The 5,800-nt window shown below is 36.1% G+C and overlaps 1 pseudogene; it reads right to left on the reverse strand.

Moving 5' to 3' along the window:
- Positions 1 to 1,781: 1,781 nt before the first annotated feature.
- On the reverse strand, positions 1,782 to 5,479 carry LOC100657107 (CCR4-NOT transcription complex subunit 11-like; annotated as a pseudogene).
- Positions 5,480 to 5,800: the final 321 nt, after the last annotated feature.

Genomic DNA, 5,800 nt, shown 5'->3' on the forward strand with positions numbered 1-5,800 from the left:
TTGCACTGCCCCTAAAGGGGTGCTAAAGTGATACCTTTTTGGTTATAGCATCCATCATGGTAGCATCAGCTACAGTCATTATCCCAAGGGGTTCTGTTTGAATGTATAGATCTGTGCCCTTCTTAAGCTGGAAAATATGACCACAGCAATGGAACCATAAAAATGAGGCTTTGGAGAGCAAGCCTCTAATAGTTCACATAATTTACTTACAATATAGTCCACAGTGGTCAGCTGAAAATGAAGCAGAGAGGACAGGTGACGAGCACAGGGCCTAGACTGTATTGATGCCCAATAAACATTTGGTGAAAGAACAAATGAATTAGTAAAGGGCTGAGACTCCATTTGTATTTTTAAACAACATTTTCTTCAAACTCCATGTGGATCAATGCATGACTTGGTAGAATAATTTTCTGAAGTGTTTCTTGAATGACTAAGAATGTCATCTGAATAATCCTTCAGTGCATATCCAGGTGGATCAGTCTCAAGGCGTTCTTCTACTACATAGTTCTCTTTGGTAAATCAGAAGATAAACAGTTTGGGAGAGGCAAGGAAGTTTCTATAGCCAGAGAGGAAGTGTACCAATGGAAATCTAAATGGACACACATTCAGAGGATGATTTAACTCAACTGCAAAGGGAATCATAGAAAACCAATTGATAACACATTGAGTCAAATGTCAAAAACAACTGCTTTCAATAATCCAAAATATTTTACTTATGTGTTATATGGATTATTTACACTTAAAAAATTGGCCTATAGCTGGAACAAATCAGAATGTTCTTTTTATCTTTACGTGTTTTGATTTTCTTCTTCTTTTTTTTTCATTATAAAAAGAACTTTGATGTAAGGCACTGTTGTCCAAGAGTTAAATGAAGAAGGTCCACGCAATACTGCCTCAAATGTGTCATCTACCCCACCACAGACATGAGGGTGGTAACAGCTCCCACTCCCAAGCCATCTGAAATGGTATTCCTCAGTGGTGAGACTGCCTCTCAAAGCACTAGCTTGTGATTTTTCTTTAAAAAAAAAAACTTAAAAAAAAAAAGCCTAATTATTCTAGTAACAGAAAAACTACTGAGTATCTTCAGAGGATTAAAAAAAACAAAAACAGAAAACTATTCCAGCTATTCTGGCCTAGAAAAAGCTTTCAAGCTTTCTAAGAGTTCCCATGTTTTTAAGAGTCCCAAGGAATACATTTTCTCTGTTGTCTACTATGTCCCCACAATAAGTAGGGACAGAGTTACCAGATGGTCTTTGGTTCAGGTGGTGCTTAGTGGGAAGTTAAGAGCTACCTGCACAAATGGGCTCGAGGATCAAATTTCTGTTAGCCCCCTGAGGATTCAGAACACTCGGCCGATGTCACATCACGGACAGTATCACAAATTCTTAAGAATGTCTTCATTTACTCTCACAAAATACATTAGCATTGGAACCTCAGGAAAACTGGATTCATGAATTATCAGAAGCCTGCAACGTGACTTTGAAACAAAAATAGCCATTTGCTCTTCAGTGCTCAGCTGTTCTTTTGCAATAATGGTTTTCTGGGGTAACTGTTCCTTCTATGGCTAATTATCAACAAGACACCTAAAAGACACATTTTTCCAAGTTCTTACCAAAAATTCATCTAAAGGAAAGAGTCATCCAGGAAAGTAAAACTCTGCTTTATATAGATAAATTGTTGTTTATATGAACTAGACCAAGCAATCCACTCAGGGTTTTAACAGTTTTAAAAATTAAAACACAGTGCGGCTGACCAATGAATGTCGTGGTTCCCCTGAGGTATTACTTTGACATTTTAGCCTCAGAAGGGGTTTCCCCAGTATCCAATGTCTTAACAACCGGGAAAGGCCAGCAGCTTCTATCCTACTGAATTCAATACAGAAGGCCTGCACTTCTATAAACAAGTCCTACACGTTAATAATTCTGTTATGGATCAAGGACTGGAGGAAGACACAAACAAGACGCACCAAAAGATTCTGCATATATTTATCTTTAATTTGTTCACAAGTAGAGATGCAATTTTATATATAAAGGTGGATAAATTCAGGAGGTAGATCAACAGCTGTAGTTAGTCGATTTACAACTTCCATTGAATGTAAGGACATGTCCATATTGACCAGGACTGAGAAATACTCAGTTATCTGGCTTGACTGCATTAATTTCAGCAACATTTCTATGGAAACTAGAGGGTTGTTTTCCAAGAGATCAGGAAGTTTGGCGGGAGTCAGGCCAATATGATAAACAAGTTTGGGATCTTTTTCCAACTCACCAAGAAGCTGTGTTTGCTGAGGAGAAGATAAGGGGCTTCTGAAGGCTTTGGCCATTATTTGCTTGATCTCCACACCAGTGCTGTTCTTAACACACATTGACTTACCCACTGAATGGTGTGCTCGGCCTCTGTGGGGTTCAGCCATGCCAACTTGTCCTCACAAACATGGAGTGGAGGCGGAGGATGAATGAACTCTGGCCGAAAATGGCTTTCAATAGGAGGTTTTGGTCCACTGACTAAAGCTTCTGTGACCTGAGAGGCGACCCAGCTGTCAAATCCAGAATTGGAAGAATCTGGGTCTGGGTCACTGAGAATACTAGGGAAGCTAGCTTTACTCTGGGTTGGCAATTCTGACTGGTGCTCTGCTAAGGCTAGCTGAAGCCCGCTGATGTCCACAGACTGGCCCATGTTTCCAACGTCCATCAAAGCAATCTGGCCTTGACCTTTTTTGAGTGCTTAATGGTGCTGGGCACTGGGACTAAAAAATAGGGCAAACATATGCATGGTTTCCATTTGGACTCTGTAGAAATTTACTTCTAATTTTTATGTTCCATTAAAACAAATGCAAGTCCTATCAGATGATTATTAACAGATACGCTACTAACAAAATTGTGAATATTTTTTGAGAAGAAAATCATTCCTGAGAAAATGAAAGAGATTCAGGTTTGAGCAGTTGGTACAAAAATATGTTATGACTGAAATTGTGTGCCTCAAAACAAGAGCAATGAGGCAGAACTGAATTTGTTCTTATCCACTAACAAGACATCACCAACAGGGTGACATTTAGTCATAGGCATGTTCTCTGCCATTGACAAGACTGGACACAATTGCATTCAATTTAAGAAATCACAATTCTGGGAAATTCAGCAAAATAGTAGTTTTCCACATGTTTATCTATTAACTTGTTTTCTTCATCCCTGACAGACACTTTGCTATTGTAAATTGGGGGGGGGGGGCAAGGGAGAGGCAGTGTTGCTTATACAAAGCTGGCACCAAGAGAGTGAGCAAATATCTATTGATTCTATTAAAAATAACTGGATTTATATACGTGCATTCAGACCTTCATCACTCTTTTTACCTGTGCATGTGTGCGTGTACACACACATGCCTCTCAAACATTTTAAGAAGTGTTTTTCCTTGAGGTGGTCTTTCTTCATTATTTTAATCTAGTTTCACCTGTAAACATATGTTGGAATTATTAATACATGGAATGGTGTGACTCGAGCAAACCATATCCTTTTAGGAAAGTCTTTATTAGTAAAGTAGAAAGTCAGTGAAAAAAGGGAGACCCTCAATGAGATGAATTGGCACAGTGGCTGCAACAATGGGCTTAAACATAGCAACAATTGAGACGATGACCCAGAACTGGGAAACATTTCATTCTGTTACATATAAGGTTGCCATGAGTTGGAGCTGACTCCATGGCACCAAACAAAAAAATCGACTTTGCAAAATAAAATAAAATATCTAAAAAATTGACTTAATATAGATCTGTGAAATGAAATATTAAAGTGTTTATGAATAAGTATTATAATTTTAACCTAGCCAGACTAATATGATTTCATATAATCACCTCCTTGATTACATGTCCTTCTCAGAAAGAGAGGACAGCAATGCAATTACCTTCACTGCATTCAGGGGGGTCTCTGCAAAACATTTATATCGGAAGGGGAGTAGTTGGATCAATTTTCTATTACTTGTTTCTGTGAAGGTGTGATATTATTGGTAACACACACTAGGATGAAATGAGACTTTGCTAACTACATCTGCAAAGCCTATTCCATATGATGCCTTTAAAGACAACTCCTTTATTTTAACTTTTTAAGTTATCTGTATTATTACCAGGATATAAAAAAAGAAAGGAAAAAAAAAAACAAAAACTGAATGAAACCCCTGAAGGAAAGAATTTTGCCTAGTAACTATGGCAATGGAGATTGTGAACTATTACTGTGACAATGAAGATTGTCAAGTTATTATTTTTAGTGTTCCCTTAATACTCCCTTGTGTTTGAGCTATACTAGTTATGAATCCACTAATCATGGAAGGAAGAAAACACTAAAGTCTTTGGTGCAGTTAGATATGTTAGGGACACTGGTCTTTTTGAGACGCTGAGGGTAAAATCGAGCTTGTAAGAAATGGGTTCCATTAAAACAAACCTAAGTCCTATTATTAACAGGTATGATATTAACAAGTTTGTCTATTTTGGGGGAGAAAGTTATTCCTGAGACACAAAAGATTCAAGTTTGAGCATCCTCGTAATGATGAAAATGTTGTGTCTTTTGACTGTATCAGAGTCAATATCTTGATTGTACTATTGTACTGTAGTTGTGAAAGATGGTACCACTGAAGGAAACTGGATAAAGGGTACATGGGAGCTCTCTGTATTACTTCAAAAACTGCATATGAATTTACAAGTATCTCAAAATAAAAAGCTTATTTAAAAAATTACCATTTTAAAATTTTAACTTAATTAAATTTTAAGTGTATAAACTTTTTATTATACTGTTTGGTTCAACTGTCACTTATCTGCTAATGATACTTGTAGATGACAAAATAAGCACTTGAGAAATACACACTAAAGGAAAAATTTAGAAACGTTCTAAAAAGTAATTTTTTCATAAATATATAGAATCCTAGTAAAAAAAATATTTTTTATTTTTTTTATTTTTTGTGATTTAATAATGCAGACATAGTTTATGATGTAAAACAGTTTATATATCTCTCATAATTATACATATATATGGATATAAATATAAAACTATGATCTCCAATACTAAAAAAATTGTGTATTAATAAAAAGAAAATTTGGAAAGTAGTTTAAGTTACTCTGCAATCTCTTAAGGAAAAAAAATGTTCAGTTTAGGTATTTTGGAGATCAACCATCCTGCTTAAGACATAAACACCAGTAGGCCTTCTTAAAGATATCAGAGAGTCAATAGGACAGGATCAGAGGGAAGTCAGAGAAGGTAAGTCCTGTATTTGAGGTTGTTTTTTTTTTTTGAGGGTACTTCATGAAGGAAGTGAAAACAACTGAGAGTTTGAGAGCTTGACTAGTGCTTTTGACATCTTCGAAGATTTTGGAGTCCAGGGGCCATCCCAGAGACTGCAGTTTACCTTCAAATAACCTCATTCCTTGAAAGACTTCTAGTGCCCAATTGTCCATAAGTGCTAGTGTTCCCAGTGAAACCTCTTTGGAGGAAAATAATATCATCCTGGGCTTCAATGTTTTCTACAAATAATCTTGTAAGTGCAAATGACCAGTATACAATTAAAAAAAGTAATAATAACAAGATTGCTTAAAGAGATAATACAATATAAATGAAAACCAGCAAAAACAATATATAATAAATCAGATCTAAAAAGGATCCAGATAATGGCATTATCAAAGACTTTAAAATTGCTATGTTATTATGTACAAGGAAATAAAAAACATGATTGATAATTACAGCAGAACTGACACATGGGTAGTGTGATGTGTGTGTGTATGTGTATCAAGTGGAATTGCTAGAACTAGAAAATACATAAATTAAGA

This window comes from Loxodonta africana, chromosome 1 (genome assembly GCF_030014295.1).
Source record: "Loxodonta africana isolate mLoxAfr1 chromosome 1, mLoxAfr1.hap2, whole genome shotgun sequence".
Taxonomy (NCBI): Eukaryota; Metazoa; Chordata; class Mammalia; order Proboscidea; family Elephantidae; genus Loxodonta; species Loxodonta africana.